Raw genomic sequence first — 10,895 nt, forward strand, 5'->3', positions numbered from 1 at the left:
ATATCTTACCCTGGTCCCTCAGCGAGTCACAACAGAAAACTAATGAAACCAAGATCATTTTGAGGGTGACAAGACTTTTCCTATCGACTAGGTGGTGATACACAGTTTGATGAAAGAATCTAAGGCCTGCTCTTAGCATGAAGAAATTAAAACATTTATCCAGCTCTTACTGTATGCAGAGATGGGTCTCAAGTTAAGGACAACAGGTTTTCTCACAGTTTCCAAGTTCAACGAGGAAAGGAATGTGTCCACCTCACACAGGGGCAACAAAATCACAGGTCACTGGAGGTCCAAAGTTAAGAGGTCACTGGAGGTCGGTAAGGTAAGGGTATGTGCTTAGGTCTGGCACTACCTGGGGACTCCTGCATCTTCTCTCTCCAGCACTCCCCCTAAAGCTACAGTTGGTAAAAATGTGTCCTTGAGGGTATATGTGATGTGGTGTGTGTGTGTGTGTGTGTGTGTGTGTGTGTACAGTGGTAAGTTCCTGTGAGTGTGTTAGTCAGTGGGAGTGTTCACCCACAATTTCCTCAGCTTTGGCTGTGTGCCCGGTGACACGAGGACTGTTGATGCAATGTTTAGATGCCCAGGGGTTGGCTGGGATTAGGGGACTGAGTCTTCCTGGAGGGGTGGCCATGCAGCAAGGCAGAGGCCAAACCAGCACAAGGACCCACCCTGCATGTCTGCTATTCATTTACATCAATCTTAGAGGAGACCCCACCCCCTGACCATGCCAGCTTCCTCCCAGACTGGAAGAGAGCCCTCACCACCCTCTTGCTCCCCTGTGGTGTGTAGGTGGAAGGACAGTGAGGCCCTCAGTAAACTGTACAGTCACTACCCTTCTTGGCTGTAATAACTGTGTAGGCCTGAGAAGAAGGGGTGGTGTCTCCTTCCCTGAAGTGCGCAGCCCTGGCTGATATGACACAGGGAAGGTGGCAGGTGCTGGCAGCCATTTGGCTCCTCTGCCAAATCTGAGGGGATCCCATGGGAAAGACCACAGTGGAGTCTGTCACAGTATTTCCTCCAGCCATCACTGAGGAGGCCAAGTGATGATAGCCTTCCCAGAGACTGAGACCTATTCATCAGAGTGGAACCTGGCACCAGAATAGCAATGGAGGCAAAACCCCAACCACAGCCAGGCAGAGGTGGCGCACGCCTTTAATCCCAGCACTTGGGAGGCAGAGGCAGGCAGATTTCTGAGTTCGAGGCCAGCCTGGTCTACATAGTGAGTTCCAGGACAGCCAGGGCTACACAGAGAAACTTTGTCTTGAAAAAAACAAAACAAAACAAAGCAAAGCAAAACAAAACAAAACAAAAACCCTAACCACAAGGAATGGCACAGCCAACTCACTTATTGTCCTGACACCAACAGTCACCATTACTGAGCATCAGGAACTCGGTCAACAACCTTGACGACTCACGACCAGCTCCCATTTTAAAGATGGGCAAGTTGAGGCTTGGATGCAAGATTGCAAAAGGAGGTAGAGAGGGTTCAGTGGTTAAGGGTTCAGAGCACTTTTTTCTCTTCCAGAGGACCTGAGTTTGTTTGGACCTGAGTTTGTTTCTTAGCACCCATGTCAAGAGGCTCACACCGGGTCTGTAACTCCAGCTCCTCTTCTGGCTTCCACACGCATTTACACACACACACTTACACACATACATACATACACACACAATGAAAGACAATCTTTACAACTGTAATAGATGGGGCTGGATTTGAACTTAGGACCCTGAGCTCTACCAAGGCGTTTCCGTTTTCCACTCGGCCTCACCTCGGGTATTCGCTTGAGCCTTGAGAACTTTGCTTGGATCTTAAACTCTGCTAAGCATGGGGCTGGCAAGACATGTCCTGGGGCATGCACATAGGCAGAATCTGGTCAACAGCAGCCACAAGGGCTGTGGCTGTCCCTGAGTGCACTCCATGCCATGTGCTAGCAGCATGGTGGCAATCCACACTCGGTGTCTCGCTGGCCTCACTTCAATCACCAGGCCGAAGACAACAGAGAAGAGAGAGACTCATGCCCAGAAAGCTGGCATTCTCCTTCTTGCTCCCCAGGAACCTCCCACATGAGGGCACTGCCAGCCAATCTCTTCCTGTGGCTCATGAACAGTTCTGAAATCTGTGGCCCTGGACATCCAAGATCATTTTGGGTGACCCAGCAGGGACCTGATGCAGTGGGTTCAGTCTGAGGTTTGTGGGGAACTTCTGGGTGCATTTATCTGTTGGGGTCACCATGGGGATGGTGTTCTTCAGCTGAGATGGAGGTTCCAGCTGATGGCTGTGTGACCAGGGCAGGCTGCTCACCCTCTCTGTGCCTCCATTTCTTTTTCTGTAAGGAGAGTGAGACCACTGGACCAGCTCCTGCTGTTTTCTCAGCCCTGAGAAGCTGAGATCCCAGCTTGGGGAGTCCTCCCTGTCCAGGAAGTCACGCCTAAGCCCTGTGCTGACTTCCTAGAGGGACTTCATCTCTTTAAGAGCTGAATCATTGGAGGCTTACCCAGAGACTTTGTACTTTAACACACTTGTAAGCTTGAACAGACCTTGGCCTACCAGGGACTGTTTTCCTTGCAGAGAGGTAGACAGAGTGCACTCTCTGAGCTACCTTTCCTCTAGTGACCATCTATCACGAACTCCCCACCTGTGACGTCTATCCAGGACCAGATACTGGTGCACCTCACCCATCCATAAGCCTCACTAGAGGTGACTTAGAAACAAAGCCCTGATACCTCCATTTCTGCAAACCCTGCGACCGTTGCTACATTGTAGCCATTTTATCAAACTGTTGGCCAAGCAGTAAACAAAGGTATCAACCCTGTGAACACTTGACTGCTGTGCCCAGCACAACCACAGCTTTGGTGTTTTTGAGGCGCAACTGTCCAGGTGTCATGAGACAAGACACCCAGACATCAGAGGCTCTTGTGGGCATTATGGTCATGCTGGGTGCTGGGGAGATCAGACTCCAGGAGTGACCCATGCTCAGAGCTCATAGTGGGAGCTGCGGATTTTGGGCTCGGATGGCACTGGGTGGACGTTCTTTAAGAAGGCGCAAGCACTGTGTGTGGATAGAGCGGCTCTCAGAACTCTTAGGAGGTGGGTGTGCTGGGAATGGGGGGAGGGGACCCAGGCCTGGAGCATTGAGATTCCGGTCCAGCCCAGGGCTTCTGGGCTGCAGCTCACTGTGCGATCTGTTCCAGCGTTTGACTTTCAACCATGACAAAACTGTGGGCAAATTAATTGTTCTCCAGGATATTAGGCATCAGAGTCCATTAATCCTCTCTGAGCCAGACGCCGGCTGAATACTAATCGCAGGGTTCCCGGCTTCCGTGGGCATCTTCCTGTCACTAGGCCTGCAGACCCTAGTGTTGCCAGACTCCCCCTGTGTGTGGGTGCCTGGGGCCTTTCCCCTTCCCCACCACCTGCTGCCTTCACTTCTCTCCCATGCCAAGGACAGAACGGGGACAGGTGGACCCAGCTTGAGCCCTCTCCCACCCCCACCTGGGTGTCTTTTCCCGGAAAGCGGTGGGACCCTGAGCAAGATTGTTTTATGCAAATTCCAATATCTGTATGCAGGCAGAGCCTCGAGGATGAACGGAGAAATAATTACCAAATTATGCATGTTGCGTTGCCGTTCCTGAATCCGGAGCCCTTGAAGGAAAAAAGGGAAAAAACAAAACAACAAAACAGGGTGGGGTGTGTGTTGGAAACAGAAGGAAGCCTGGGGCTCAGGTCACCCCCAGAAGCACTGCTGAGCTGGTGGAGCAGTGCTGCTGTGTGGGGCATCCTGCATAAGTCACTCGCCCCTCCTCCCCTCCCTACCTTCTATTTCTGCCTTTTTTTTTTTTTTTTGAGATAGCATCTTTCTAGCTAAGTGTCTCAGGCTGGCCTTGAACTTGCAACTCTCCTCCCCAGTGGTAGGCTTACATATTTGCACCACAGTGTCTAGCCACTTTCCTTCTTGTAGCCTCTTGTTTCCCCACCTCCACAGGTAAGGCTGTCTTCCCACACAGATCACCTTGGCCCAGACAGGACTTGGGAGAGAGGTGGATGTGGAGCCTTGCTCTTTGCTAAAAACAGGTGGAGGCTTCTCAGAGGAAGCAGCACCTTAAGCAGAGGTCTGAAGACAGAGGGAGAGGTGACAGGGTTGGTCCTCAGACTCAAGGGGCCCCTTGTTCAGGTCCACCTGTCAGTCAAGCTGGAGGCTGTACAAGAGGAGAATGTTTCTCCCCAGGGAAGCAGGATTTCAAATGCCTGACTCCCTCGCTTGCCTGCCCGGCCTGGCAGGTGAGTTCCCCAGGTGCTCCCCAGTCTCCACTGAGCACCTGCCAGGGATACTGTCCACCCTGTCTGCTGGACTCCTTATGCAATGCCTACTCAGAAGTCCCCAAAGGTGGCTTTCCGTGAGTCTGAAACGTGGCTTTTCTCAAGGGCCCCGAATGGGTACTGGGTCTCACCTCTGCAAGCCAGGGGGATTAGCAGAAGCTGTCCTTGAGACCCAGGTCTTCCAACACTGTTTCCAAACAGATAAATATGTACGGCGGGAGAGAAGTGTGGCTCTTGCTACCACTGGCGGGAAATTAAATAATGTTCATTTCTGCTGCTGTGAGCCGGAACAAGGCTGGCCAGCGGGGCGGGCAGGCAGGCGGGAGGTGGCTTGGATTGGCAGCTTGTGGCAAGGCCCTAAATCAAAGGAGCCGATGAAATGTCTAATGGCAGAAGTGCGGCTGGCGCTGGTGTAGAAATGAAGTTCCCCCTCTTGAAAGGCAGCGTGCTCCAACCTCACCGCCAAGAACATTAAGCTCACAGGAGTGGTGGCTGTGGCCAGGCTGGACATGGGCCAGGAGCCAGCTGGGCCCAGGAGACTCGTGGCCTTCCCCAGCTGCAGCCCGGCTGCTCTCATGGTTTGAGCCCAAGGGCAATCCCTGCTCTGACTCTGGTGGGAGAATGCAAAGGGAATATCCATTCGTTGGCAGGCTTACAACCTTCATTTTGCCCAGGTGAACTAACAAGACTCAGAGAAATTGCCAACATCACCCAAGCTCACACAGCAGGTGCCTGGGGCGGGGAGGGGCTTTGGTGCACAAGGTGTCTTGTATCAGCTTGGATCCCAGATCCCATGGCTGTAAAGAAAAAGCCTAAGTCACCTTAGAAGGCTTGAATCTTTTCCTTCCTTCCTTCCTTCCTTCCTTCCTTCCTTCCTTCCTTCCTTGACCCCTTCCATCTATACAAACTTTCATCCATCTACCTGTCCACTTTTCCAACTACTCACACATTCATCCTTCTATCCATCTATTCATCCATCCATTCATTCATCTACCCATCCATCCAACAATCCATCTATTCATCCATCCATCCATCCATCATCCATCCATCCATCGATCATCCATCCATCCATGTATCCATCTATCTATCCACCCATCCATTCATCCACTCACCCATGTATCCATCCACCCAACCATGTATCCATCCATCCATCCATCCATCCATCCACCCATCCTTTTTGACCCATTCATCTACCTACCCATCTATCCATTCACCAATTCTCTGCTGCACCCTGGCATACAGTTATTGCTCGCTAAGATCGAAATTCCCATGATTAGACACACTCCTGCCCTATTGGGCACTGTGGATGCTGGGAAAGAGCTGGTCTAGCTTCTTTGTGAAACTATGCTTTGGAAGGACTCAGGAAACAGTGAATGGGTCTTCACAGAAGTAACTGAGCCCATTAGAGTGGCTGTACAAATGAAACTTCTGCCAGGGATTTAGGGGGACCGTCCTGCAGAGGTTATAACTTACCTCCACCTCGGCAGAGAGGCATGTCTTCTGGGCAGGAAAGAGGCTTGTCGAGAGTTGGGGTTGGGTAGTAGATGTATCAGCATCGCTGAGGATTGGGCTCAGGGCAGGTTGCCATGCTAGGAAAGGACATGATGGTGGCAGGGCCCAGGGTCCTACCACAGTGCTACATATGCCCAAGAGTCCAGGTGACCCAAGGGGTGGAGCCAGGAGGGATCCAAACTTTACCATCTGCAGCCAGACTGACTCTCTAGGGAGAGCTGCTCCAGCTGAGATCAGCCTCCTGCACCCTGGCATCTCAGCAGGTTTCTCCAGAGCCTCAGAAAAGAGGCTGGTGTCTGGTGAAAGTAGGAGCTGAGTCTGGGCTTCCAAACCACCTCAGAGAAGAGCTGGGCCCCAGAGGTAGAAAGATGCTAAAAAATCTTTCCCTGGGCTGCCCATGGGGAAGGAGCAGACAGAGGGAGGAGGTACAGGGTTGGCATCTGTCCCTTGATGCCTCTGTCATTCTGTTCAACTGCAGTGTCTCCTCCCTGGCTTTTGCTTCCTGTCTGTTGTCTCAGGTTCGGTTTCAGAGTCCACTCCACAAGGACTGCCCCCTTTTGTGTAAACCCCAAAGCCCCTTTGTGATTCTCATATCTCTCCCCTCCCCTTCTTTTAGAATTCAAAATCTTTGAAATGAAAATTGGTGCCCAAGGTTGGAGACGCACTTACCTCCAGCTCATGCGGAAACCATTATGGTCTGTGGCCCGAAGTTCACACACGCTGACACACCGGGCCGGACTCCATTCCTTTACCTAGGCCCAGGAGCCCAGGAAAACTGCATCCAGCTGCCGGTTATAGCTGTGACTGCATAGTGGGAACAATTGCAACCAGGTTGCAGGGGAAGCAGATCCTGCCCCCAACCAGCTCACACTGGCCTCCTCCCTACTGGTCTACAAGCACAGTCCAGCCTGGGGCCTGGCACCAGCAAGCCAGCCTTGAGGAAATGAAGAGAAGAGATCTCACCAGAGAAGTAAGACATTCAGGGATACATGCTAAAGAGAGAGGGGGTGGGGGTCGCAGAGAGGAAGGGAAAGCTGGAGAATGTGCAGGAAAAGTTAGACAGAGAGGGAAAGAAGACAGAGAGGTGGTAAGGGGGGAGAGAGAGACAGAGACACAGAGAGAAACACAGAGAGAGACAGAGACAGACAGAGAGACAGAGAGCCTGAAACTGAACAAGGGTTTTAAATGGAAAAAGTTGGGCAGGGGAGGGGAAAAGGCATATGAAAAGATTCAAGACTCCTTTCCAGAGTCTCTGCTGAAATCTCAGTGTAGATCCTGTTGGGACCCTGGGCAGGCTCTTCCTAGGCCTCATTTTTTTTCCTCCTCCTCCTCCTCCTCTTCCTCTTCTCCCAGGCCTCTCTGGTGAAGGCTGGAGGTCAGAAGTGCATGTACCACTTTGACTTGGATGAGAATCCTTCCGTGCTGTGGGAAGATTTCTCCATCAGGAGCTAAGTTTCTGCTTCCACAGCTGCCATTCCAAGGCCAACGGGGCTGTGTGATGACCAGACAGAAAGAATGTCACCCACCCCACCTCAGGCTCCTTCCCGCTTCATTCTCCCTGCTGTTCCAGAGCCCTTGGCTCGGAGACTCAATTCCATGGCCTTCTGCAGCCTGCACAAGCCTGCAGACACCTCCCCTGGGCTCAGGCAAGAGTGGTCAGGCCTTTTGGACCTCAGGGTTCTGCCCAGGAATATCCTAGGACACTCGGACGGTGGTGAGTGGGAGGAGAGCACGCCATCTCAGTATCTTTTCTTTACCGGGACACCATAATGATCAGGGCCTAAGAGGACTGCCTATGAGGTCATCTTTGTTCCCTATCTGCTGCCACCTCTTGCCCCACCCTTCCTGTGGCTCTCCTGTGCTGGTTGCGTGCAGAAAAGCAGGGCCCGTCCTTGTCACCAGGACCCACATGCAGCAGGTGTCAGAACGGGCTTGTTACCTCGCTACAGAGTCTGCTGTTCATTGGGTGGGTGCCTTTTGACCTGAGAAAGCCCCAAGCTTCTAGATATGTTTTCTCCTCTTCCCAGGCCTCGCACACTCCCCTCATCTCCAGGACGAGTTGGCGGGACCCACCACAGGACTCTGTTATGCTTCCTTCCACACACCTTGCACCGAGGTGTCAGCAGGATGCCTTCATCCAGCAACGACCCCCCGCAGAGCCACCCAACCCCCACCCGGGGCCACAGCGCAGTCCCTCCGGAGGGTCCTGTCTAAGGTGGGAACAGCAGGAAGATCTGCCTCCCGCTCCCTCCCGTTTCCTTCGCCGCTCCTTTTGTTCTATATTTAATTTTTTTGTTTTAAATCCAGTTGAAGAGCGCCGGGTGAATCACCGACGGTTATTGATTTATTATTTATGGCGACTCACATGCCGCTTTAATCATGCTCGCTGTCCTTTTCCTAGTCAACTCCGCTGAAGGACAACTCAAGGAAACCGTCTGGGTGCTGCAGATGGGCCGCGTGCATGTTTATTGTGCGCTTGCTACCTGTTGGAAGGCAGGGAGCCTCTGAGTTTGGGGGTAGAAGATGCTCTTGCTTTCCTGAGATTGAAGGTCAGTCCTTGAGGATTGGAGCAAGCTGGCGTGGTGTGTGTCTCACCGCTAAAGGGCCCCGGGTGCCTGTTTTCTGTTTTCTCTGGCTTCTTCCCTTCCCTTTCCTATTGAAGACATGGCCTGGTTTGAAGAATAAGTGTCTATGTCTCCCCAGCCTCCCCAAACTGCCAAAGTCATTTGCTTTAGAAATCAAACAGATTAGGATGGTCCGTGCTAGCCTACAGCATTAATGGAGGGCTGGCTGGTCTGGCAGGCAAGCCATCTCCTTCATGGGGGGCACTGCATTAGTCCTGGGTTCTGTGGACAGACCCCAGGAAGGAGCCAGACCCAGGAAGTAGGTGAAACTCAACAGGAGACGGGTCTAACTGCCAGAGAGTCGCTGAGGGGCGCTGTGCATCTGCTCTGCCTCGTTCTCCAGGGAACTGTGAGGACACCAGGGTTTGTGCTGCTCAGATCCCGTGGCTGACAAATGTTCTCCTACTCTGGGAACGCCCACCATGTTTCTAGCCCTACCCCTTCACATGCTCCCCAGACAGCTGTTCTCTACAGTTGCCCCTCCCCACGCGGCTACTGTCATGGTGGGGTTGCCTGAGGCTGGCCCTTGAGGTAGAGGATGTTTCTGGAAGGTGAATCTGACGTGACTGTTATCATGTCGTGGTTAGGTGTGAGCACAGTGGCCCAGGCATGTGTACATGTGTGGCGATGTTTGTGCTTGTCAGAGAGGTGAGAGGGACATTGCCTTTCCAGGCTTTGTTTCTTACCACCCTGTCTCATGACATCACTAGCCTCGGGCAAGTCGGGTGCTGTCTTCAGGACTTGGTTCCTCCCTATAACATGGGTCAAGCTGGGAAGGTTGGGAAGGGCCAGTAGATGGCAGATGCCCATCAAGCTGGAGTCCAGGTCCTGATTGCCACACAGGACCTTTTCTATGCAGCGACATCTGATAGGCCCTGGGTGGCATGGAATGCAGGCCTGTACACTGTCTGAATAAAAGTGCCCTCAAGTCTCACCCAATTCCTGGGGTTTCTGAGGGGTCACCCTACAGACCTCTGTGTTCCTCTTCCCTTTATCTCTGGTTACTTAGAGGCTTATAGAGCAATGGGGTTGTGGCTGCCCAGAGCCTTTGAGCTTTGCTGTCCCAGAGTCTGGAGTAGGTGGGGAAGTGGACAAAGATGTCAGGAGCACGGGACCTGGGGCTTTGGTTCTGCCCTTGAGGTGATGGCGAGAGACAGACAAGCATTCAGTGGGGTTTTTCTATGGCTGATGTCCTACATCTGTCTCCTGTCCCTCCATTCCATCCCTCCCACAGGCAAGCATGGAGGGACGACACTGTGTCCTGCTCTGGACTCAGTGTTCAGGGACATAGACGCGTAACGACAGTCCTCCTGGGAGCCGAGACTGCAGTTTGATGATGGTTGAAGTGAGTGATTGCTGGTGTTCACAGGGGCCGGGAGAGAACACAAACTCAGCACAAAGTCCACCCCTGGAGGTCAGAAGGACAGGGGACTGAACCTGGCTGGGAGAGGCAGGGGACAGTGTTCTAGGCAGCCCCTGACAGGAGGGCTGGTGGCATGTTTAGGAAGGGAAAATGGCTTGTGGCCAGAACACAGGGATGAAAAGGAGAGGAGTCTTATAACTAGGATAGCACTGTTTCCCCAGGTCCAGGCAGACTTGGGGTGGTTGTCAGCATGCTAGAGCCAGTCGAGGCAGTGTGACTCATTGTGCCCCCTTGGATGTTACACAGCAAGTGCGTGACAGGCCCCCACAGGCTGAATCTTCAAAAGGCAGAGGGGTATAAGGGCTCAGGATGGCAGTGGTATGTCCCCTCCCCTACACATTCTGTTAACAGGTACAGGGATCTTGGGACCTCTTCTGGCAGCTGGGTTGACCTTGCAATTTGCTTCTGCCCATAAAGGCCAACAAAGGTAAAGAGACAAGCAGAAATAGTGTCTGGTGTCTCAGGTAGTAGATGCTGGTCACAGTAGCTCCTACAGCACACAGTGTACATACTCAGGTGCCCCAAACCATCATGAGGGAAGAAGGTTCTGCTTGCCTGTCCTTTGCTGCTGTAACTGATACTCATACAATCAACTTACAAAGAATCAAGGTCCAGGTTGGCTCATAGCATCATGGGTTTTAGTCTTTGCTGCTCTGAGGTCTGTTCTGGAGCAGAACAATGGGCTCATGGTGACCATCATGACTTGACTCTAAACATGCCATGAATACTTAGTCTCAGGTAGGTGCTATTTGAACGACCAAGTAACTTTACTTCATGGAGTGTAGTGGCTGAAACAAGCCACCGGGGGCAGGATTCAAAGGCAATGCCCAATGCAAGTTATGTCTCACTGGTTTCTGGTTCACTATGCTGTGAACAGCCTCTGCCAGGCAATCCTGCAGCTCTGAACTGTGTCGCTCCCTCTGGAACCCTGAGTAGAAATAAATTGTAACCACTTTGGTTTCCTCTGTCAGTCACCAGGTCACAAGGCAGGAACTAACAGAAAACTGCTACCAGAGGT

The 10,895-nt window shown here is 52.3% G+C and overlaps 2 long non-coding RNA genes across 2 annotated transcripts; one reads left to right on the forward strand and one right to left on the reverse strand.

Moving 5' to 3' along the window:
• Window positions 1–1,279: 1,279 nt before the first annotated feature.
• On the reverse strand, window positions 1,280–6,073 carry Gm36386. Its single transcript, XR_880577.1, has 4 exons — window positions 5,792–6,073; window positions 4,450–5,115; window positions 3,603–3,643; window positions 1,280–2,327 (listed from the first exon to the last, which is right to left on the reverse strand). It is a non-coding gene; the product is annotated as a predicted gene, 36386 (long non-coding RNA).
• A 381-nt stretch (window positions 6,074–6,454) lies between these two features.
• Gm36434 lies at window positions 6,455–9,324 on the forward strand. Its single transcript, XR_389526.3, has 3 exons — window positions 6,455–6,800; window positions 7,184–7,544; window positions 7,858–9,324. It is a non-coding gene; the product is annotated as a predicted gene, 36434 (long non-coding RNA).
• Window positions 9,325–10,895: the final 1,571 nt, after the last annotated feature.

The sequence above is a fragment of the Mus musculus genome, chromosome 5, assembly GCF_000001635.26.
Source record: "Mus musculus strain C57BL/6J chromosome 5, GRCm38.p6 C57BL/6J".
Taxonomy (NCBI): Eukaryota; Metazoa; Chordata; class Mammalia; order Rodentia; family Muridae; genus Mus; species Mus musculus.